This window comes from Perognathus longimembris, chromosome 12 (genome assembly GCF_023159225.1).
Source record: "Perognathus longimembris pacificus isolate PPM17 chromosome 12, ASM2315922v1, whole genome shotgun sequence".
Classification (NCBI taxonomy): Eukaryota; Metazoa; Chordata; class Mammalia; order Rodentia; family Heteromyidae; genus Perognathus; species Perognathus longimembris.
In genome coordinates this window covers 14,296,236-14,304,855 of record NC_063172.1, presented here as the reverse complement: position 1 = coordinate 14,304,855, position 8,620 = coordinate 14,296,236, and positions in this window count along the sequence as shown.

The window sequence follows — 8,620 nt, the reverse complement described above, 5'->3', positions numbered from 1 at the left end:
TTCCTTCAGTCATCAAGCATTTCATGTTGATAAGATATGTCTATAAAGATGAACTAAACATATCCTGGCTCACTGAAAATATCACACTTAGAAGAGAGAACTTTAAATAATTAAATATAACATATTAAATTCATTATTTTTAGACTACAGAAATGAGACTTGGAAATAATGGATGGAGTCACTGTCTTCCACAGAAGCATTACAGAGGAGCTAATATTTCACTGGAGCTTTGCAAAACAATGGGCATGAGGGACAAGGCAACAAACAGTACAAGAAATGTATCCAATGCCCAACGTATGATACTGTAACCTCTCTGTACATCAGTTTGATAATAAAAATTTGAGAAAAAAAAAACAATGGAACAAGCTGAATGAAGCCTTGAAAAATTAATTAATCAGTATTCTAGGAGCAGGACCTGGCTGAATTAGAGAGATCACCTACTAATTCATGTTTACTCCAAGTCTATGCCTCTGTTCACTCTACCAATTCAGTTTAAGCAGATAAACTAATTCCTTTTATCAGTGGGTTAAAATGGTGGCCCACTATATTCTGATTCATAGTGATAGAAGGAAGGGAAGAATAATGCTGTGGTTGTGTGGTCACACAGTAGTCTGACTCAAGTTCAGCTGGGTAAGAGCAACTCTGAAAAACAATTCAACCTTTATGCGTGAGTTCTCACCCACTCAAGCTCCTTATCTTGTCTATGAAGGAAATGACTTAACCACGAGGATGGAAGATGGGAAATACCTATGGCATCATTGGATTAGTCCATTACCAGATAATAGCATTCCCATGCCCATGCTTTCCTAATCAGACCTTCCCCAGGCTGGGCTTCTATCCACACAATGAGTTATCAGCTCTATATGCCCAGAATCATTGTTGGGAACAATTTGGAAGGTGCCCATCTTAAGGGGTCACAGTAAAATAATCCCTGTCACCAACCCACTGGAAACTCCCAGCACTCTTTGTACTCTCTAATCATTTGGTCTCTCCTGGCAGTAATTTACTTAGAAACAGTTACTACTGGTCACAAATCACCACCCAATGCTTAGATTCTTGGCTCTAAGAGTTGGGATTTATCCCCAGAGAGGCTCAAAGTTAGGCAAGCAATAACTACAGTCATCAGTTCAAAGAGAACTTAAAATAGAATTCCCTTCCTTACACAAATGTTTCCATATACTTAAAGACTAAAAACGATCCAAGATAATACAGAGTTAATAGATTCAAAACCCTAGCTTGAGAGTTTAAATATACATTCATGATAAATTGACTACAAGAAACACAGCTCTAGTTCCATGGTCAGTATACCAACAACCAAGTCATACATTTTATAATATTTGCTTGGATTTTATTTATGGAGATAAATTCTTGATTCACAAGAATGAGTATCAGAGAGAACAAAAGTGTTTTTCTCTTATTAAAATAACAGAAGAACCATTCTTTAAAGCTTGATATATTTTGTGTTGTGTCTTGGGCTTTAGTCTTGATCACCTATGTCCAAGACTTTAAATAAAGTTTGGAGTATCTAGAACCATCGCTGTATATCTACACACATTCAACCATAATACTGACCATTTTCCATGTCATGTTCTGTCCTGGACTTTGGGATATAGACCATATTTCTCTTCTCTGAATTCTATAGTTTGTGTAACTGAGGGAGTCAACGATCATATAAATAGTAAATATACTAATGTCCAGTAATGAAAGATGCTTGGAGAAAAGTACTGGAATAATGTGGTCTCAAGTGCTAACAGGATAGAATGTCACTTTAGATAGCAGGGTCAGGAAGGTGATTGAAATGACAAGAAGAAATCAACCATGCTAACTTCTTGGAGAAAAGTGCTTTAGGCACAATAAATAGCAACTCTTAATGGCCCTGAAATGAGAACAAGCTTGTCTTGGCTGAGGAACAGAAAAAAAAAAAAATACCAGTTTGTAGTATAATACGGAAGAAAGAGAGAAGTTAAACAGGCTCATGCTGAGCCTAGGGAACACATTATCCTGAGATAAGATATTTAAGGACTTCTGAGTAAGTAGGTAACATGGCTCTCCTACTGGCTTCAGCACAGAGGAATACTGAGTAGAAAGAATCGAGGAAACAAAGGGTAGTTGTCTTTGACAACTCTGACAATAAGCACAAGACCCTGGTAGCTTGGCCTAGGATGACAGACAAGATGAACATACTTACTACCTAAGAGGACTCAGGGCCTTAATCTGAGCTCTGTTGTAGTAGAAGATTGAGTATGTCCTTCTAATGCTTCAAGTTAAAAGAGGAACTCAAACTGGAAAAGATTTTTCCCCTTGAATTTCTGATTGCCTTTCCCTTCAATAATAGTAATAATAATAATAATAATAATAATAATAATAATAAATCTCAAAAAAAGCATTTCTATGGAGCTTGAGGCTGTTAGTTTCACAAAGGAAAAAAAGGCCTATCTAATAAGAGCAAGAACACTGAAGTTTTCCTACTATTGACCCAACCTTTTGTTTTGTGAAATAGAAAAAAAAATTGCATTGAGTTCAGTGTTATTCTGGACATCAGTGCTAGTCACTTACATAGTTCAGAAAAATCTAGTATCTATTGTATGAAGATTTAGAAGGGAGGAGTTCAAAGACTCCAGAACCAAAAACAAAATGATAGAAACATACATTACTGGGACTTGACCAATGGATAGATTTTGTGTTGAAATATCACACTCTATCTCATTGATAGGTATAATGATAATATCTTATTTGAAACTTTGACATTAAATTAAGAATAAAAGTAATGTCTGAAGGAGAGAGTGTCTACCTTTCCCAAAACAGAAATCTTAAAATTAGATAGAGGCCATCAAAGGGATGAACTAAACTGAATTTTAGAGAAGTAGAATTCCCTGGTATCTGAGTTACATGTTCCAGCGTTAGTGAGATGTTTTGGCCAAGAAAAGAAATTCTAAGAAGGGAGGAATGCTAATGAATTTGATTATTTACAAGACAAAGCAGAGAACAAACATGCTCATTAAACTCTTATTTGGCATGTTTTTTCCAGGCCTTTTCATACATTTTGATTACACAATAACGCTGACAGATGAGTGTCATTCCCTTTATTATTCAGATGAGAACATAAGATTCAAAGAAATATTGTAATTTTCTAAAGTTTATATAACGGATAAGTAGTAAAGCAAAACTCTGAACACAAGTCAGTTTGCAAACAAAGCCCAAGTACACAATGAATCAGAGATGCAAACTTGTCTTCATTATATACTTCCAAAATGGGAGACATGACATTTGTTTGGACTAAGAACTTTAGAATCTAGTTTTAGTGCATTAGGATATTTAATGGAGCTAAAAATTTCAAGTCTTTGGTTAACTACCCAAGATGGCTTATATACAAATTCTAAATATGAAAGACTCATAAACTTGAAAGTCTAAAATTTATAACTCCAAGGGAAATAGCCTTAATATATTCGATTTAAGAGAGGAAAGACTGCCTATAAATTACTCAAACTTATCTGGGTAAAAAAATTGAGTCCCAATTATTCATCCCAGAATTCAGAAACTTGAGCAAAGAGATAAAAATCAATTCAATTTCTACTGAATCACTTGCAAAAGGAGCATTCTCTCCATTCTGATCTATCTTTATATTTCCATAGAGTTAAAATAATCTTATTTTTTTCTCCCTTCTACTGCACTTCTAATAGCCTAATGAGACAGAGACTTTCCTTCCTGAGTTTTTATTTCCTCAATACTTCATCTATTTTTTTAATTGAAGAGAGACACATTGTGTGTTTATAGTCTGGAGAGATGAAATATCTAACTCTACAACATAGCACACAGCTTCAGTTCATTGTGTAAGGAGACATGTGCCCTATGATTCTATCTTGACCTGAAGGAAAACGACGACATTTGATTTTGCAACTTTACAATAAACTCAATCCAAAATAGAGAACAAAACACAACCTTTCCCTTAGTTCATAAAGCAATTGTGCTTTTATTTTTCCACCAGTGCTCTCATGCTAGCCAAAGTCATGTCAGAGTCTTTAATCCCCTGATTGTCCATTATCTTCAAACATTATGATAATGTTGCCCTGAATGGCAGAACTAAGCCCAGCCTTTTAGGTTTGCCTCCCGAATGGCAGAACTAAGCCCAACCACTTAGGTTTGCCTAAGTGTCCTTGGGGAGAGCCTTCTGACAGAATAGGGACAAGCTGAACTCTTTTTTTTTTTTCTCAAATTTTTATTATCAAACTGACGTACAGAGAGGTTACAGTATCATACGTTGGGCATTGGATACATTTCTTGTACTGTTTGTTGCCTTGTCCCTCATGCCCCCCTCCCTCCCCCCTTTCCCTCCTCCCCCCTGGTGTTCAGTTCACTTACACCAAACAGTTTTGCAAGTATTGCTTTTGTAGTTATTTCTCTTTTTTTACCCTGTGTCTCTCGAATTTGGTATTCCCTTTGAATTTCCTACTTCCAATACCAGTAAACACGGTTTCCAATATACTCAGATAAGATTACAGAGATAGTGTAGGTACAAACATAGGAAGGTGATACCAAACATTATCTATAATAGAAACTACACATACACATAGGACGTTGAAAGTGGTTACAACTGTGATATATCACTTGTTTCCATAACATGGAGTTCATTTCAATTAGCATCATCTTATGTGTTTCTAAGGGTATAGCTATTGGGCCTTGTGATGCTCTGCTATGGCTTGCCTAAACCTGTACTAATTATTCCCAATAAGGGAGGCCAAAGCTGAACTCTTGTGAAGACCTTGTGTCTATAGCTCAGAGGCTAAGCCATGTGAAGAGGAAGTCTTCTCCCCTTTACCCCCATGATCTCCACTCGTGGGGCTGATTACTCCAGCAGCATGGAGGTTAAGCTCTGAGTTGTGTTTCTAAATGTAAAATAAAAACAAATCTACTCTGCTTTGTCAGGAATTATAAACCTGTGTGGCCTGAACTAAGTTTTCAAGAATAATGTTAATCCAGATGTTAACACCCTTGTGGGAAGAATATTATAGATTGCCAGAGTCACTTGAGTATAAGACCTTTTAAATTCAGTGGAACTTCCTTGCATACTGATAAAAAGTCATCCAAATGACAAGGGTTTCTGAGAATTTCTGAAGTTCAGATGTCAAACACATTCAGTGTTTCTTAAATCTTCCTGGGAACAGAATTTTTATTTTGTGGATTTTCTTCCACCATCTTGGAGCACCAAGACAACAAGCACTCACTGAATCCATATTGGTTTTTGGTTTTCAGATCACGGAGCTCTAATAGTAGATGCCTAAAAAACATTTGCTGAAAGTCAAGGGTTGGAAAGAACAAAATCCTACAACATGATGAGCTAAAGATAGTGATAGGAAGTAAAATTAGAAAATGCTTCCAAACATGCCCAGAGGAGCTAGGGAGAAGGCTTAGCAGAGCAATTAAAAGAATCCCCTTTAACACAAACATAATTCTTACTTTTGAATGTTAAGAAAGTCTGATGAATAATTATTACTCAAAAATTGATTTACTTTTTGGATCAGATTTGAACTACTCAGAAAATAAAAAGAAAGGATTATAAATAAGATTGCCTTAAACTACATTCTGTCTATCAAAGAAATAGTTACCAGAATGAAGACACCACCAGTATTTTTCCCACAACCCATGAGAAATAATTCTTTGCCAGCAACTCATCTGACCAGGGCTTTGTATCTAGAAAACACAAGGATCCCTGAAACTTAAATGCCAACAGAACAAAATATCCAAGTAATAATTGAATTCAACAGGCAGGTTCCAAAAGAAATCTACACGGCCAATAAATATATGGAGAAAGGTGCAGCATCCTTAACTATAAAAGAAATGTAAATAGAAACAACATTGAGATTCTATCCCACACCAGCCAAAGTGATTATCATCAAGGAAACAAATGCTAATGAGAATGCAGTGGTAAAGAATTGTCCCCTTATAAAGTACTGGCAGAATAGAAAGTAGTGTGGTCACTATGGAAATCAGCATGGTGATTTTTTAGATAACTAAATGTATAACTAGCATGGGATCATATACTATATGCAAAGGAAGGCATACAGTAGAAATACTTGCACAGCCATGTTTATAGTAGCACCATTCATAGAAGTCAGCAAGAAAGTCAGTCTACATGCCTATCAGTTAATAACTGGGAAATGAAACTGTGGTACATATACACAATTGAGTACTAATCAGACATAAAGACATGGAAATGCTGATTTCAGAAAAATAAGTGAAAATGAAGATCATCTTGTTAAAAAAAAGTAGGCCAAACGCCACACACACACACACCACATGTACAAGTTAGATATATAATTTTCTCTTATATGTGGAACCTACACACACATACACACACATACACATACACACATATATGTAAATACATTATATACTTATATATTCATATGTGTGTGCATATCCCTGATAATGAATGGGAGAGGGAAGGGGGAAGAAAAAAGGGAGGGTAATAGGGGTGAACAATGCATGTATGAAAATAACATAATGAAATTACTTTTTTATACAATTTATATGCTCCAATTAAAAATAATAAATAAATAAATAAATGCCATGATTTGGTAAACAATGCCAAATAACTCTTTTTCTGGTGACAAAAGCATGATCCTTTGGTTCTAGTCTTCTTTTCTTGTTATTTTATATATTCTTTTGCTTGTTTAGCAAGTTTTTTTTTGACAACCCCACTTTGCTGGTTACTACAGAAGATTCAAATATAATTAAGACATAGCTATAGTATCAAAAGACTTTCAGTTTACTTAGTGGTTACCATGTGTAGCAATACCCACAACACAAGGTAGAAGAAAGTCAGTCAGTACTGCTTAGTAGAGAAAATACAAAATAATGTAAGAGAGAAGGGAGAGAAATCCCTTTAAGGAAAGGTTTGGGGACAAGCAGATGCTAGTAAAATAAAGAAAATGAAGAATCTGATGTGTATACACATGAATTTGGGGAGAATCTGTTTCATGTTGAGAGCAAAAGGCAAGCAAAGACAAAGGTGAAGGGAAAAGTGTGGGCAAGAGGTTGCAAAACACCTAGCTGAGGTAACTGTGGGAAAGTACAGGGGGCAAGGCCTACAAGGAAAGCTGAAGAGCTAATCATCAGCCTTACATGAATTCTTAGAGGTTTCAGGAGTTTATCTTGTTGACCACTGAATAAAACAGAAAGGAGGAAATGACTTGAGTAAGAGAAAAAGAACTTCTTAATAAGGATGTGAGATGAAGCCAGGCATAATGATCTATGCTTACGATGCCAGCTGCTCAAGACAAGTCAGTGAGTCACTGTCTCAGAAACAAAATACAAGAATCAGGACTGGGGGTATGGTTTAAATGACCTAGCATGTTTTAGGTCTAGTTCCAATCCTCAGTACAAAAAATAAAAAGTAACTTAGGAATTTGAGAGACATAATACACATAGTAATGGTACTAGTGGGCTCAAACGACTGTTGAGAGGATCAGAGTGTAGCTCAGTGGTAAACCTTTCTTGTATGAGTAAGGCTCTGAGTTTAATCCCAAGGGATAAGAGAGAGAGAGAAAGAGAGAGAGAATGTAAGGCACACGGTACCGTGGGAAAGCACATGCTCAATGAGCATTATTTATATCTCTGTGGCTTTGTCTTGCAAGTAGTTATCATAGTCTTCTTGGTCAATTACAAGCATTTTGAATATAGATATAATGTATACCTTTTTTCTTATCCATAACTGATACTTAATAAACAATTAAAACAGGTAGGCTGCCAACAAACATTACTGATATTAGTGGATAAAATGGAGCAAAAGTCAACAAGAGAGTACATATTATTTAATAGATAGATACCTGGGAAATGGTATTCAGTCTGAAAGCAACACTATGAGAGCCTGGATTAAAATAATGCATCTCCAACTTTATGTGTACAAAAACCACCTATTTATTTTATTAACCTTTCCCAAGAAATACTATGTGTTCTGATGGACGTTGGATCAGCACAAGTAGAATGGGGTTATTCATATGAATTTCTAATTAGTTCAGAGATTTAGCTGCTAAATAGAGAGCAATATGGTGAATACCACTAGTTTAAGATGTTATCTTGATATCTGTATGCCTGGATGTAAAATACCACCATTACATTTTACTGGTTTCATTTTTATCTATTTATTCATTTAATTTGTATTAGTGGCACTTGGGTTTGAGCTTAAAGGGATAGGCAGGTACTCTACCATTTGAACTATGCCCTCAGTCCCTGGCTTTATGATCTTAGTTACCTAATCCTCAACTTCCTTGTCTATAAAATGGCAGTAATAACTGAAACTTCTTGGGACTGGCAACTAAAATAAGATATCTAAAGCAGATCATATGTTTTACACAGAATGTGTTCAGCACAGGTATCCTTGTATTTCATGCCATAAATAAGTTGATAGATTTCCCCACAGCTGGAGTCATTTGTCTTTCAGGGAAACTCTGGCTCACCAATTGCTTTGGTAATGAGGGTAAACTGAGAATAGCTTTGTACTTATTTAAATATTTGGAAAACATTATAACAAAAATAATTTATAGGGAATGTGGCTTAGTGATAGAGTGCTTGTATAGCATGCATGAAGCCCTGGGTTCAATTCTTCAGTACCACATACACA